This window comes from Coffea arabica, chromosome 10c (assembly GCF_036785885.1).
Source record: "Coffea arabica cultivar ET-39 chromosome 10c, Coffea Arabica ET-39 HiFi, whole genome shotgun sequence".
Lineage (NCBI taxonomy): Eukaryota > Viridiplantae > Streptophyta > Magnoliopsida > Gentianales > Rubiaceae > Coffea > Coffea arabica.
Genome location: NC_092329.1, coordinates 25076215 through 25092816, shown reverse-complemented (window position 1 = coordinate 25092816; position 16602 = coordinate 25076215). Strand labels below are relative to the sequence as shown.

The window sequence follows — 16602 nt, the reverse complement described above, 5'->3', positions numbered from 1 at the left end:
CTAAGATGGCACAATAATTAAGAGCGGGAGATGGAAAGATCGCAACCCAAAAGATCCTTGTGCTGGGATTGAAGTTGAACATGCTAGGGAACGGGAACCATCTAGTTCCAATTAATCTAGTGAAGCACTACTTGTGATCTTTTATAGTGGGGACGATGGGAGTAGAACTTAAGAGTTTATGCCTTGGAGATTAATGTACTTTGATAATCACTTGTTTACTTTTGTTTATTGACTTTGACTTGGTATGAAGTTTACTTGACTGTAACTTGTGTTATGATTTAATGAGAACTAGTTTACGTTTGACTTGTACGATGATAATGTTATTTGTGCAAGTGATTCCATTTTTCTTTAAAGTTGTTACTGGTAGGTGTGTGTAGTTCATATTATAGTTTAGTGTGAAGTTTATGCATATTCATATAGATTACCTGTGAACATGAAACTAGAGGACAACGGAAGGGACGTCAACCTAGACAACCCCAAAATCAAAGAGTGGATAATGGATCTGATATTGATCAAAATGCCGAGCCAAGAGCTGGGAGAAGAGATGACCAAATAGGATTAGTTTTAACTCACATGACAGATGTACTAGAGCTCTTAGTAGCTCAACAGGGTCAGGGGGTTGGACAAAGAAATCAAAATGGAAATCAAGAGATAGGGGAGGATCGAGCTTTGGAGCGGTTTCAGAAATTCTTCCCGGCTAAATTTTCTGGAGGACTTGACCCAGAAGTGGCTGAGAATTGGTTAGAGAATATAAGAAATATATTCGATGCCTTGGACTACACAGAGGAAAGGCAAGTCACTTTTGCTGTATTTCAACTTGAAGGAGCAGCCCGAGCCTGGTGGAATGTTATAAGAAACAAGTGGGAAAGAGATCAAACTCCAAGGACTTAGATAAACTTTGTGTGTGAGTTTAATGAGAAATTTCTTCCTTCACTTGTCCAAGAAAAGAGAAAAGACGATTTTATAAAGCTTCGTCGAGGAACTTTAAGTGTGGCTGAGTATGAAACACGCTTCACGAAATTATCTACATATGCTTCAGAATTGGTGGCTACGGAACGGAAAAGAATAAGACGGTTTATCCAAGGATTAAATTTAGAAATCCAAGATGCCCTTGCCGCAGCATAGATTGAAACATTTAGTGACACGCTCGAGAAAACGAAAAGGGTGGAAAGTACAAAATCCCAACTAAGAGCCTTCCAAGCGAAGACAAGAGATGTATCTAATAGTACACTAAGAAAAATTGGACCACCACAGAAAGTTAGAAAAGGAGTGGATGGAGTAAGACTATCACTCCCTGCACCACTCATGATAAAGGAACCAAAAGGAACTATGTCACGAGGAGCTCCGGTAGGACAGATACAATCAAAGAAAACTTCGCAAGCAAGTCAAGTCACAACGCCTCGTCCGACCTGTGGATATTGTGGAAGGACGAATCATACGGAAGAAAACTGCTAGTTAAAGGGGTGAAAGTGTATGGGACGTGAGAGTACCAACCATAAAGTTCACGACTGTCCAAGGAGGTATCCACGAAAAACTACTATTCAACAAGGAAATGGAACTATCCCTCGACAAGTCAATGGAAGAGGAAACCGACCAGTAGCATCTGCAAGAACATCTAAAATGATCACACAATAGAGTTTAGGGTTATCTAAAATTACGGAAGGTATGAATTTCGAGAACGAAATTCTTTTTAAGGAGGGAAGGTTGTGAGGAACCGAAATTTTCATATTTTATTTATTTTTCTGGCTAAATTATTTATTTTCTCACCCGTTTTTTCTGAATAATTTATTTTAATTATTTTAAACTTATTTACATGGAATAATGTCTCAATTATATTTTTAACATGTCTCGTTAGTAAAACTAATTTTTGGGAAGCTCGTTTAGTGAGAATAGTGAATTCACGTTTGGAGGTGATAATCAAATCGAGAATACAATAAGTTTGGAAAATTGGAGACTTGTACATTAGTCTTGAAATAGGTATTTTCATATTTAAGTGTTCAATTATTAGTTAGTGATACTATCGTTATAAGAATTTCCTAAAAATTCCACTTTATCGCGCACAAATCGAAAGTACGCATTTTTACGCGCAAAATTAATTGAGGAATTTTAGACCTTTATTTTGGAACTATTAAGAGTGAATAATAATAATATGATTGGAAGTGCATTAGAGGTATAGTGCACTAGTGAAACAAACTCGAGAGGAATTGAACACGAAACGCGCGCGTACGCCCGGGAGGGAGAGTTGACCTTTGAACCAATTTAGAGCCACACATTTTAGCTTCTCTTGGAAGTTTCATTTCAGCCACAATATCTTACTCTCTTCACTCAAACAGCCAGTCATCCATAGGAGGAGAAGAACCAAATTTCTTCATCAAATCTTGCTTCATCCTTCACCAAATCACCATAAACTTCAACCACACTTTGCTAAGCACTTGGTGATCATCTTAAGCTACAAAAGAGCTTGCTTTCCATGGCTTTTCTTGGGCTAAGGAGGACCAAAAATTCTGCCTTGAAACATCTAGCAAAGTAAGTGACGATCAAACCTTGAAATCTTGATTTATGGAAGTAATATAGCACTTATGAGTTCATAATTTCTTATGGGTAGCTTAAATTGTTGAAAAATTGGTGAGTGGGCTCTATGAACTCCCACTATGGATTGATGGACTGATTTTGTGAGTTTTGATGTTAATAATGTTGCATTAATGCTTAAATTAGTAGAAATGAGTGATATTATGGATGAAAGCTCAAAGGAAGTGAAGGGGAGAATTTTTTCATTTCTGCCCCTGTACATGCCGTGGCCCTTAGAGCCAATTTGGTGGTTCTAATGACTTGTTTCTGATGTATATGTGTAATATAGGTTGTGTACAAAGTTTCATAAAAAAATTTAGTGATTTGGTTGGCCAAATGTGGTGATTTCGGAAGTCTAGCAAAACTGGAAATTTTTCCGTAACTGCTCTGGCAGTGATTTTCAAACGGCTATAACTTTTTGCTCCGATGTCGAAATCGAGTGCCGTTTGTGGCATTGGAAACTAGAAATTCCCAGATTTCCAAAGGTATAAAATTCATGTTCTGATTCCACTTGAGTACTCCATACCAATCATTTGAACATGACTGTCCTGTTTCACGTCTACACTGGGAGCTCTGTTTTGAGCAGCGAATTGATACTCAAATATGAGCTAGCTGTGGACAGATTTTGAAACTAATTTCTTTTAAGAACTTATAGCTTTATGAATCTAGTTTTCAACACCACTTACCATGCTTGATTCCAAGTTGAATTGAGTGAGTTGTGGCTGAAATCCTAATCTGACTCAATGATTTGAAACCCTCTTTTGGCTAGTTGGATGCCTAAATTTTGATTGGGACTTGTTGTTTCGAAATTCTTGGTGTTAACCACCTACCATATGTATATTAGATGTTACTTAGACATTATGTACACAAATGGACCATGTTTGAGACATTTTGTTGGCCAAACGTTTTGAAAACCGAAAACGGAACACCAAGGCAGTTTTGTCTTGGGTGTTCTTGGAATTTTAATGATTTTGTTAACCAACTTCCCGTACGTATTTTTCTATGAAATTTGACATAGGAATAGCCCTTATATGGTAATATAATCATGCCAAATTTGATACTATTCCAAGTTCATTTCGAAGCTCAAACAAAGTCCCGAAGTACGTGATTTAAACCTGGGATTTGCTTAACAATTTCACTTTTTGCAGCAACTTTGAGCTACCATATCTTGGTGCTCAAAATCCCAATTTATGTTCCACTTGTTGATTTGAAAAATTTGATTGTAATTCTATTTGAGTTCCAAATTCCAGAGGCTAGTTCGCATTGTACAAATTTTGCCGAATTTTCAAACTTTGCTAAAAATCAACCCAAATCTGTCTTGGCATTTCAAAACAGCCAGTTTAAGTCCAATTTTGAATGCCTTCCAATTGGAATCATGTGAGGACCCGCAAAATTCTCCTTGTTTTATTTTATTTTATTCTATTTTATTTTTCCACGTCTATTTTCCTTGCTTTCAATCAATTAATCATTTAATTTTCAGAGATTTTATAAGTGAGTATCGTTTTTAAATCATTTGTTTTAGTATAAGTGCGTACATGTTAAATTTGAGGTGCATTATGGATGTGTGATCCTGGATTCCAAATTGTCTCAAATAAATTAAATATGGATATTTATAGTAGCTATTGTGTGAAAAATGTATTTTATCATGTGTTTTAATTTTCAAAGAGTATTTTACATACCAAAAGTGAAAAATTTAATTGAATCATTAAAATCCTACTTTCAAAACTAAACCGTTAAGTTTAAATTAAATTCAACCAATTAATATTTTCGTGATTGTATGTGCATCTATGCATGTTTAGTACGGGGGTTTGAGTGATTAGTACCTTGGGTTGGTGGGCTTAAGTTAGTTTTAATTAAACTAAGTAAACCAATGGGTTAATTACATTGGATCAAGTAGAGTTTTAGTGTTGGGCCTTTAAGTTTTAATTTCATTAGAAGCCTAAGCCATAAACCCATTAATTACCCAAGCCCATGACCCATCTCTTGTTTTGCTTTACTATTAATAGACTTAGCTATTAAGTTAGGAGGACATAAGACAAAACAAACAAAGCCAAAACCAAGAACAAGCTATCGTGAGCTTGGAGAAGAAGAAAGGCAGCATCGGGTGAGCTAGGAGAAAAGGGAAAAAAAAAAAGAAAAAAAAGAAAGGGAACTTTGTTGGAGAGTTGGAGCTCAAGGATACATCTCCTCAAAGAATCGGCCAGCTAGGGGGTATGATTAAGGATTTGAGGTAAACCAATTTCCTAACTCTTGATTCTTGTGGTAAAACATATGATTGATGATTGGAAGTTGAATCTAACTAGCTAGGAACTGATTTGAACGGCTGGAAATTCGTTTGATTGGGTAGAATTTAAATGAACTTCAAGTGTTCCTTTTCTGTCAAGATTTCTGTCCGAAATTAGTCTGAAATTTCGAACATGTTGGGAGCTGATTTGGCCTTAGTACAAAACATGAAAGTTGTAGGGAATGATGTTTTATAGTTTCCTGTAAAATTTCAACTCAATCGGAGCAACGTAGCCTGTGAAAAGACCAAAATACCCCTGCTTCCCTGTATTTATCCGAAACTGATAATCAGCTTCTGTAATTGGATGTTTTGACCAGGAATACTACTGATTTGGTTGTTGATGTCTCCTTAAGACTTATAGACTTGTGTCTTAGCTTTCTAATGGCTTTGGAATTACCTGAATTGGAGTTGTGTGTGCTGAGATATGAATGAATAAAGCAGGACTGCTAGTTGATTTCTGCAGTGAATTTCAAACTGGAAAATCTGGAGATGTTTTGGTAAATTTGACCTAGTTAGAGTGAGAACTAGACTGAGTGATCTTCATGAAAGTTGTAGGTCTTTCTCTTAGATTTTCAACGCCTCCAAGATCGCCTTAAACAGACTTTGGTAGCCTGCGATATGGCCATTTAAAGGTAGTACAGTTAATTAGCCGATTAGTTGGAACTTGGTTCTGGGAATTGGGAATTTGACTAGGTTACACTGGAATTTGGACTAAGTGCTCTTCATCAAAATTGTAGCCCTCTGTCTTAGCTTCGAAATGGTGTAAATTACATTCCAATCTGATAAGCGTAGCATCGGATGTGTCCGTTACGCAAAACCCGTCAAATCTGTCTTTTGCTAAGTTTCATTTCCGCATTTGTTATTAGCTCGATTTCTATACTTGTATTGTTTTGAGCCTATGGAATGGCTATTTAAATGAATTTGTGTTGTGGGTAACCTTGGTTTGATTGAGAAAAAGAATGAAGCCATAAATGGCTGGAAATAGGAAAATACAAAGGGCGTGCTGCCCAAATTTTCGCTCGAGGGCTAAGTTTCTATTTGAACTTGTATATTTTTGTTTGGCAAATACTATAACCATTTTTCCATCTTAAAACATGATCATTTTTCAATTGGAAACTCCAAATGTTTACTTACTCTTACCAAATAAAGAGGAATGGTTTAGGGTTTTCTTGAGTATTTTTGTCCTCCCTCTTTTTCATGAAGTCTATAATATCTACTTGAATATGAAATGATTTTGAACCATATAAACGATTCCGAAAACAGTATTTTTTAGCCTATCTAGTTGGATTCCGACTTGTCTTTGGTTCAAGTGTTTACATTAGAAAATTTTATAGCCCTTTTGAGTTTGGTTTTACGTTTGGTCTATGAAACCCTAGTTATTTTATCCACGGGTCCAAATGTCCTCGTTTCACTTTAAAGTCTCTTTATATGTTTTACTCATCATTTGTAGAGTTCTTTGATTTCACCTAATTGTTTGTGCTAGATGAGCTGTAATATTCTTTCTCATTTAATCTTAGGTTTTCTCGGTGACTAAGGATATTTGGCACGTTGTTTTGCGTACATAGGTGAGTGTTCCTTGTTTGTTATATTTCCTTGACTTATTGGCTTGTTATTATTGATTGATAATGTGTTAAGTGCTTTCAATGATTGTTAAAACGAGTTTTATAGGCGAGTGTGTACTTTATCGCACTCGACCTAAATAAATGTGAAATTTTCAATGATTAAATGATTAAATGCTAGTTGCGCATGAATGTAAGCCGTTTGGCTGAACTGGGCCCTACCCTTCATTACCGATCGACTCGAGCCAGAAGCGGACTTAGTCGAGCGATATGGTGATGTTGGGTGTGAACGTTGGTATACTCGAGTATTACCTTGTAGGTTGGTGGGGCCTGGCTAAAGGCCAGGAAAGGGGTGAATGAAACGAAAGAACGAATGAGGGTTTTACTTACAAAAATGCAATCTTCAAAAGAATGAAGGAATAAGGAGAAATGTCAGGAGAATGAACGAACGAACGAATTTATGGCTCCCAATGAGCCCGTATCCTTTTAATGTATGTGTTATTATCGCTTTCCATTTTAAATGTTTCTTGAATTATTAATATTCTATGATTAATGTATGGATTGATTATTTGATTATGTGTTCGGAACCTCACTGGGCTTTTAGCTCATCCATTTAGTTTGTTTTCCTTAACAGGGGAAGGCACGCAAGGGTGAGAGTTTGGTATAGACTAGCTTGGTCTAACTCTTTGTTTTTGTAATGGTTCTCGCCCTAATGTTTGGCACGGACTGGTTGTATGAAGAATTGAGAACCTTTATATATTCGATGATTGTACTCCCTTTTGAGATAGAAATGTATATGTAAGTTTCACTTAAATTTTGGATTATTGTATGTTATTCCTTTGGTTGTATTCCGGACTTGATTAAGGAACGACTGAGTCCCGGCGAGAGTTGGGCAGGCGGTCCGCCGAACCCCGGGGTACGCCCTAGGGAGAAGTGGGGCCGTCACAAATCATGGAAAAGTGTTTTCTTGGAATTTTTAGTACTTTGAAAGTAGTTTCCAACGGTAACAAATTTTTCAATTTTAGACTTGTAGAGAGTGAGTTATGGCCTGATTTTGAAAATGTGATAAAGCTGGAAATCTGGAAAAATCCCTTCCTTCATGCTGGCCGACAAGTTTAGCTTGATGTGGGAGGTTTTGTTTCGAAATTCTTGGTGTCCATTGTTTTCCAAGTACTTGTCAAATGTTTCTAGAACACTGGTTTCACAAATGAATCAAATTGGACTGATTTCATGATACAAAGTGTTTGAAAAGGAAAGAGAAGCTTGAGTTGGCAGATTTGCTTTGAAAATTTCACAAACTTTAGTCATGTTGTTAACTGCCTTTCCGTGGGAGTTTTTACATGAAACTTGGTAGAAATGCTGTTCACACATAGAAGACTCAGTGTGTCAAATTTGGTGTATTTCCAATGCCAAATCGATGGCCAAATGATACTTCAAAAATAGCCTTTTAAACCTAGAAAATGACAGAACAGTTTACAAATTGCGACCAACTTTGAGCTGCTATATTTTGACCCTCAAAGCTCTGATTTCAGTTCTGTTTGTTGTGTTTTAAACCTTGATTGGAATTCTAATTGAGGTACAAATTTTGGAGGCCAATTCACTTCTTGTGAATTTTGCCGAATTTCCAAACTTTGCCGAAAAACATGAGTAAAACTGTCTTGCCGGTTCAGATCAGCCTCTTTGAGCTGAAAAATGATTGATGTCCGAATTGAATCTTAGAAAAGTGTTTTCTAAGAATTTTTAGTACTTTGAAACAAGATTCCAATGGTATAAGATTTTCCATTTTTTGACCTATTGAGTGCAAGATTTGATTTTTCTAACTTTGATGCACATAGCTGAAATTTGCCGATTTCTTAGAAAATGAAATTTTGGAAACTTGACTTCTTATCTTGATATTAATCTATCGTTTTGAACCCGATTTCGTAGAGGATATGAGTTGCCTCAGGAACTTTAAAATCCACACTTTTGAATCTTAACTTTCGATAAAATAAAACCCTTATGAAGACATTAACTTGAATTCTAAAGCAAGTATACATTCTTTCTTGTTTGATAAGGAATTTGTGAAATTGTGAGAGTGATTATTGGTCACTTTTCTTCAGACGATCAAGAAGGTCTCGAAGAGAATCCCAAAGTGGATCATTGACGACTTTCTTTATTCACTTATTTTGTTTGGTGAGTGTTCCATATAGAAGTAGGTAATTTGAATAGTTTATGACATGATTATGCCATGGTCATTACATGTTAAGTTGTAAGGCCCAAAACAACCAATGCAAAGATCATAAACGAAACAATAAGTAAATAAAAAGGAAAGGATTGCAAACCAATTAACTATCCAACTCCTCTTGAGCTTGTAGATTAATTGAAACAAGCTACTTCAAGTTGATGAATTACAATCACTCTTGTGTACAAAGGAAGGTTCACCTCCTCCTTGCCCCAAGCAGCACTCGGTCAAGCCAGGACGTTTTACTATCCCTCAGGACAACCCTCACAGAGTTACACTCATGAAAGATTCACTCACAAATGAAAAGCTTACAATGAACCTCACACCACTAAGGCTACAAATATTCTTTTTGGAGTATGTTCTCACTAAAATCTCTCTAGATCTTTTGTATCTTCAGTGTGCCAAAGTTGTTTGAAGTATCTGACCAACCACTATTTATATAGTACCAAGAAAGAGCCTCATTAAAGCTTCCAACGGATAGAAAGTAGCTGAAGAGTCAACTAGCCGTTGGAGTGTCGGACGTCCGATAGCCCCGTTTTATGCGTCCGACAGCAGGCAGTGAGTTTCAGAGATTTTATTCAATTCTTTCGGACGTCCGGTGCAAGCTCTTTATGCGTCCGACAGCAAACAAACAGATTTGAGAAATTATCTTGTTTCTATCGGACGTCCGGTAGAGACATATTCAGCGTCCGATAGGTCCGATAGTTTCGTCGACTTCGAAGGATCCTATCGGACGTCCGAAGCATGCGTCCGAAGTTGTGCAATGATTATCGGACGTCCGATCCTGACATCTTGAGCGTCCGACAGCTTCAGCATACTTTGTCATCTTTCAATTGTACTTGATCATGGAATCAAATAACTTCATAACTGAAAATATATCTTGAAGAAATATTAGTATCATCCATTTGTTTTGTAAACATCAAAAGATAGGGATCAAGATCAACAATCTCCCCCTTTTTGATGATGACAAAACAATGGATGGAAAGAAACAAAAATAAGTATAAACTCCCCCTCAATCATTGCAACCAAAACTTTTAAGAGCCAAACTCATAATCTCAGAATAACTCCCCCTTACACATTACATCCATTTCTCCCCCTTTTTGTCATTATAAGAGTAAAAATCAACTATTATAATCCAACAACAATAACAGAGAATTCAATATTCCAAGAAAAAATATAGAAATGACAGTAATCACAGCAAATCATCATGAGATCAGCATTATTCTTTTATCTCTCTTTTTGACATCATATAGATTCAGTAGTATTCAAAGATATCAGCGAAAACTCAGATCAAAGAATCAAAAGAAAAAATATTCTGATCAAGAATCACTGCAATGATTAGACAAAACCTCCTACTTGTTAAAATTAGCATCATGTCTAACTATTCACATGCATTTCATGCCTTTTTTTATATTCTTTCTCACATAGCAATCACTTTTCATGTGACCTTTTTGACAACAGAAATTACACATAATCAGGGAATTATTCATATGAACAGGTTTAATAAATCTTACTTGTCTTCTCCTATGGAAAGCAAACTCATTTGCAGCAGAATTTATCTTAAAATGAGGTTTTGATTTATTACTTTGAAAACAGTCCTGTTTTTTATGTTGAAGCAACTCATTTAAATCATCCATTCTTCTTTTCAAATCATCTTGTTCCCTTTTGAACATTTCACAAAAACTTATTTTTCTATCAAGATCCAAGTGTAAAGCAGTCATACTTTTTTTGAAGTAATCATTTTCAGCTTTCAACTTTTTGTTTTGTTGAAAAAGATTTGCATTATCTCGAAGCAAAAAACTAATTTTCTGTTTTAACTCCTTGTTTCTAACATAAGATTCTTTCAAACTATCATGTAATTTTATAATGAAATATTCAAGATCATCATCATCTTCATCATCACTTTCAAATTGAGAGTTAGAAGATGTTACCTCATCATCTCCAATGGCCATGAAAGCCAATTGAGCAGATTGATCTTCCTCTTCAATTTCACCATCGGAATTGCATTCATTCCATGTGAATTGAAATTTGTTTGTTCTTGGTTTTCTTCTTTCTTTCTTCTTCATCACTGGACAGTCACTTGCATAGTGTCCAGGTTGGCCGCATTCAAAGCACTGATCAGTTTGCTTTTTGTTGAACTCTAGCTTCCCTTTGTTTCTCGAGTTGTTGAACTGATTTGGGAATGAATTGCTAGGTCCACCATTTCTGAATCTCCTCTTGTTGAGTATTCGTTTGAAACTTTTTGTGATGAGAGCGATATCATTGTCATCACCTTCCACATCTTCTTCATCTAGGGAGGCAGAATCATCTTCATCTTGTGAGGCTTTTAGAGCAATATTCTTTCGCACTTTTGCATCCTCTTCCTCTTGCACCTTAGTCTTAAGTTTCAGCTCATAAGAGGTAAGAGAATTAATAAGAGATTCAATAGGCATAGTATTCAAATCTCTAGCCTCCTCAATAGCAGTCACTTTATTTTTCCAATCATTGGACAAGGCATTCAGGATTTTTCTATTTTTCTCACCAAGAGAATATTCTTTTTCCAGCACCTCTAAATCTTTAGTGAGATCATTGAATCTACAATACATTTGATCAACATTTTCATGAGCTTCCATCTTGAAAGATTCATACTTTGTAACTAGAATTGACTTTTTTTGTTCTCTAACATTCTCACTACCTTCATGAATTTCTTTCAGTTTGTCCCAAATTTCTTTAGCTGACTTGCAACCCTTGACTCTAATAGATTCATTTGAGTCTAATGCACAATATAACACATTCATGGCTTTTGCATTTAAGGTGAGATGAGCTCTATCCACAGCAGTCAGTTCACTTCTTGTTTTCGGTCTAGATGCATGAATATTTTCATCTATAAGAGAGGCATCATATGGACCTTCACTAATAATAAACCACAATTCGATATCAATAGATTGCAAAAAGATAATCATTCTTTCTTTCCAACTCATATAATTTGACCCATTAAATACAGGTGGTCTAATAACAGAATGTCCTTCAAAAAACATAGCATTATTGGTTGTCATCTTTACTCCAAAGCCGATTGAGCTTAATCTCTAGGAGACCAAACTCTGATACCAATTGTAAGGCCCAAAACAACCAATGCAAAGATCATAAACGAAACAATAAGTAAATAAAAAGGAAAGGATTGCAAACCAATTAACTACCCAACTCCTCTTGAGCTTGTAGATTAATTGAAACAAGCTAATTCAAGTTGATGAATTACAATCACTCTTGTGTACAAAGGAAGGTTCACCTCCTCCTTGCCCCAAGCAGCACTCGGTCAAGCCAGGACGTTTTACTATCCCTCAGGACAACCCTCACAGAGTTACACTCATGAAAGATTCACTCACAAATGAAAAGCTTACAATGAACCTCACACCACTAAGACTACAAATATTCTTTTTGGAGTATTTTCTCACTAAAATCTCTCTAGATCTTTTGTATCTTCAGTGTGCCAAAGTTGTTTGAAGTATCTGACCAACCACTATTTATATAGGACCAAGAAAGAGCCTCATTAAAGCTTCCAACGGATAGAAAGTAGCTGAAGAGTCAACTAGCCGTTGGAGTGTCGGACGTCCGATAGCCCCGTTTTATGCGTCCGACAGCAGGCAGTGAGTTTCAGAGATTTTATTCAATTCTTTCGGACGTCCGGTGCAAGCTCTTTATGCGTCCGACAGCAAACAAACAGATTTGAGAAATTATCTTGTTTCTATCGGACGTCCGGTAGAGACATATTCAGCGTCCGATAGGTCCGATAGTTTCGTCGACTTCGAAGGATCCTATCGGACGTCCGAAGCATGCGTCCGAAGTTGTGCAATGATTATCGGACGTCCGATCCTAACATCTTGAGCATCCGACAGCTTCAGCATACTTTGTCATCTTTCAATTGTACTTGATCATGGAATCAAATAACTTCATAACTGAAAATATATCTTGAAGAAATATTAGTATCATCCATTTGTTTTGTAAACATGAAAAGATAGGGATCAAGATCAACATAAGTGTTTACTATACTCAGTCTCATTTAAGTAAGGTGTACTCGAATTGCCCGACATGAAATATTTGAAATGCATATTTACATGAAGTGTACTCGAATTATTTGAAGTGAATTGCTTGTAGGGATTTGTTAAGTGAAATGTTTCAATGATTGATTATGCTATGGCTGCATAAGTCGATTGGAGTGAACCTCCTCGACTCTTAAGTGGTAAAAGTGAGAAATGGCCAATGGTGGCCTATTAAAATGGCAAATATCTGCCAATTAACCGTAATTACTTATCGTAAACCGTTAACCATTAACTGTTAACCGTAATTACTTACCATTTACCAACCTATTTGATTACCTACTTACGTGATTACCTGCTTACTTGATTACCTGACTACTTGATTACTTGATTACTATAAATTATATGTTCATATGAAATTACCGCATATTGTTTACGTGTTTACATGTTAAATGTTACTAATAATTGCTTATATGAAATTATCTATCATGTTAAGGCTAGTGTGTACTTTATCTCACTCGACCTACTAAAATGATAAATTTTTACCATTCACCGATTTATTTGATTACTTGTACATGTTGTAAGCTCTAAGCTGAACTGGGCCCTGCCCTTGGTTACTAACCTGCTCGAGCCAGGACTGGGTTTGGTCGGGTAGGTTGGAACTCTGGGCCACCGTTTCGGTATACTCGAGTACTACCACTGGAGGGATAAGGTGATGACCAGACAAACCGAGAGGTTCTAAAGTTATAAGGTGCAGTTGACCGAAATGGTTCCATTGGAACACCGTATCCTTCAATGTGTGTTTATTTCGTATAATGATAATTGTTTCATGTTAATGTGTCAATATGTAACCTTGAACCATATATGTAGTATGCTCAAATTACTTAGCTTATCAGAACTGCAAGAGTGTCATGGAACCTCACTGGGCTGTGTAGCTCATCCCACGTTTTTGTTTTCCTTAATAGGGTTCGAGACCAAGAGTGCTCGTGAATAGTGCTAGATTGTTTTCTTTTGAAGACTTTAAGTTATATTATAGCGGATGGCTATAGTATAAAGTTTCTAATTTTGGACTTACAGAACTTGAGATACGATTTTTCCAAGTAGTGTCGCACCAAGCTGGAAATTTTCTGGTTTCAACCAAAGTACTCTTTTAAATACCTTCAACCTCCCTAAACAAGTATTTTCTTATAAGCCTATTTAGCGAAAAAGTGGAAACGTGTCTAAAAACTTTAGCCAATTGGGATTACAATAAGCTAAAAATTTAAGTCCTATACAATGGATCTAAAATAGACAATTTTAGGTTTAAACACACAAGTAATAACTAGTGGTACGATCGTTATAAGAATTTTTCAAAGGTTTTAATTTTTATTACGCCTAAATTAGAAATACGTGTTTTCACGTGCGCGCTTAATTGAGGGACTTTGGACCATTATTTTGGGACAATTAAGAATGAATAATATTTATATGAATGTAAGGGCCCTAGAGGTTTAGTGCACTAGTGCAACAAACGTAAGAGAAATCGGATACAAAACGCGCGCGTAGGGTACTAGTTAAAATTGATTTGACGTATCAAAGGATTTGACGTCAAGCGTCTTTTGTACGCAAAGGCTACAGAGCCGAAATTCATTTCCTTTTCTCTGCTACAATGGCCGGCTAGACTGCAGCAAAGGAACAACCAAAGTCACCATTTCTTTTCTTCTAAAACTCAACCAAATTCCTACCAAAACTTCCATAGATTCTCACCAAACTTCACATTCGTTTAGCTTTTCACTTGGACAACAACTTAGGCTGGAAAAGGGAGGAGTTTCACGGCTGTCTTCAGGCTTCATAGGGACCGAAATTTTCTGATTTGAACAGCCATCAAAGTAGGTAGCCATCTAACTTCTTAAACTTGTTTATGGAGTTTGATTTACGCATTTGAGTTGGAATCTTTACTTTAGTAGCTTGTATTGTTGGAAAAAGTGGGCTCTATGAATTCCCACTCTTGGGTTGTTGCTGATTCTGTGCTTGATGAAGTTTATGATGATGGATTAGTGTTTAAGTTAGTGTTTCGTTGAAGAAAAACTGCAGGAAACTCACGTAGAGAGCAAGGGCCAAACTTGACCATTTTGCCCCTGCTTTGTTCGGTCATTTTATTGCAGAGATTGAGGATTTAATGGCTTGATTGTGTATTTTACATGTTTTAGAAGTTGTGTACAAAATTTCGTTGAAAAATATTGAGTTTTGGTTGCTCAAACGAATTTATTTCAAAAACTAGTAAACTGGAAAACGGTTTCGCCGTAATCCAGACCAGTGGTTGTATTTCGTCCATAACTCCGTACTCCGACGTCGAAATCAGGTGCCGTTAGCGGCATTTGAAACTAGACGTTTCCATGTTTTTATCGGTGTATAATGCACGTCCTGGTTTTATGTGTGTGAGCCACACCATTCATCTGAAGTCAGCTGTCCTGTTTCTCCGTTCTGCCGAAATGATTTGATGATGCTGCAGCTTGAGCCTTGATTTTGAACCAGTTGCATGCTGAAACTTGTAACGATTTCTTCTGTGAAGTTGTAGCCCTATGAATTTATTTTCTAACACTATCAACCATTCCCAATTCTGAGTTAAATTGAGAGAGTTATGATCAAAATACGGCGACTGCTCGTTTTGAAAATCTTAGATTTGGACAGATTGCCTTAAGGATTTTTCCAAATTTTGGTTGATTGAATGACCCCCCTCCCGAGGGTATTTTTCAGTGAAATTTGATAGAGAGATAACCTTCATATGGAAGTATTATACTGCAAAATTTGGTGTCAATCCAAGTCCGTTTCGGCACTTAACTAAAGGTCCAAATTTGGAACCAAATCTGGAAATTTTGTAACAGTCTTGAATTTTTCCCAACTTTGAGCTACTATATCTTGGTGCTCGAAACTCCGATTCTCGATCCGTTTGTTCTGACCTAAACCTTACTTACACCTCTAATTGAGCTATAAATTTCAAGGGCTGGTTTGCAACGAGTGAATTCTGCCGAATTTTCAAAGTTAGCGAAAAACCAACCCCGGCTCAATCCTGGGTGATTTGGAACAGCAACTTTAGGCTCATTTTTGAGCACTTTCCACTTTGATTCATGGAAAAGTGTCTTCTAGGAACTTGCAGTACTTTCTAAGAGGTTTTCAACGGTATAAAGTTTTCCAATTCTCGACTTATACTGCGTGAGTTACGATTTTTCAAAGATTCATAACAAAACTGAAAATTTTCCAACTTTCAAGGAAATAGAGTTTTTCAAGAACTCTTTATTCTTTTGATATTATCTAAACGTTTTATTCCCGATTTCCTAGATAAAGACTTAAATATTGTTGAATGTTATCAAACCTCTCTTGAACCTCGATTTACGAGTAATTGAGGTTCATTTTCACGGAATTTCCTAGAGTAATACTAGCTAACGAATTATTCCTCGATATTTGGGATATGGGTGATAATTCACTATTATTTGCTCAGGCACGCACGAGGACCTCCAAGAGGACCCTACTGTGGAAGTTTGAACTCTTCCTCCAATTTACTTGCTTGCATAACTTGGTGAGTGTCAAGTGTATGCCTACTTGAACCCTAAAGTCTTGATTCATGCTTGATTCACCTGATTTCATGCTTAGCTTAACTGATTTTGACAAAATGGAGTCAAGTGTGTACTTGATCGCACTCGTTCTCATTTGAAACGAATGACTCATGCTTAACATGATTTGCTTGGTTTACATGACTTGAAATGTCTGCTTAAACCTATCAAATGCTTGAATACATGAAATGGTATGCTATGATTGCATACGTCGATGGAGTGAATCTCCTCGACATTTACATGACAAATGGGGGGCGCCCAAACTCATAGGCCGACCTTGGAACTCGAGCCGGCATGGGCTTGGTCGGGAACCTCGGTGAGCCATGAGACTCAAATGATAAGCTTGATCTATTGAGAAATCTCGCTTGGC

The 16602-nt window shown here is 36.6% G+C and overlaps 2 long non-coding RNA genes across 2 annotated transcripts; both read left to right on the top strand.

Moving 5' to 3' along the window:
• Positions 1-4615: 4615 nt before the first annotated feature.
• Positions 4616-7235, top strand: LOC140016310 (uncharacterized). The gene is made up of 3 exons (XR_011822695.1): positions 4616-4798; positions 6370-6417; positions 7046-7235. It is a non-coding gene; the product is annotated as an uncharacterized lncRNA (long non-coding RNA).
• A 6863-nt stretch (positions 7236-14098) lies between these two features.
• On the top strand, positions 14099-16292 carry LOC140016258 (uncharacterized). Its single transcript, XR_011822610.1, has 2 exons — positions 14099-14514; positions 16121-16292. It is a non-coding gene; the product is annotated as an uncharacterized lncRNA (long non-coding RNA).
• The last annotated feature ends 310 nt before the right edge of the window (positions 16293-16602 follow it).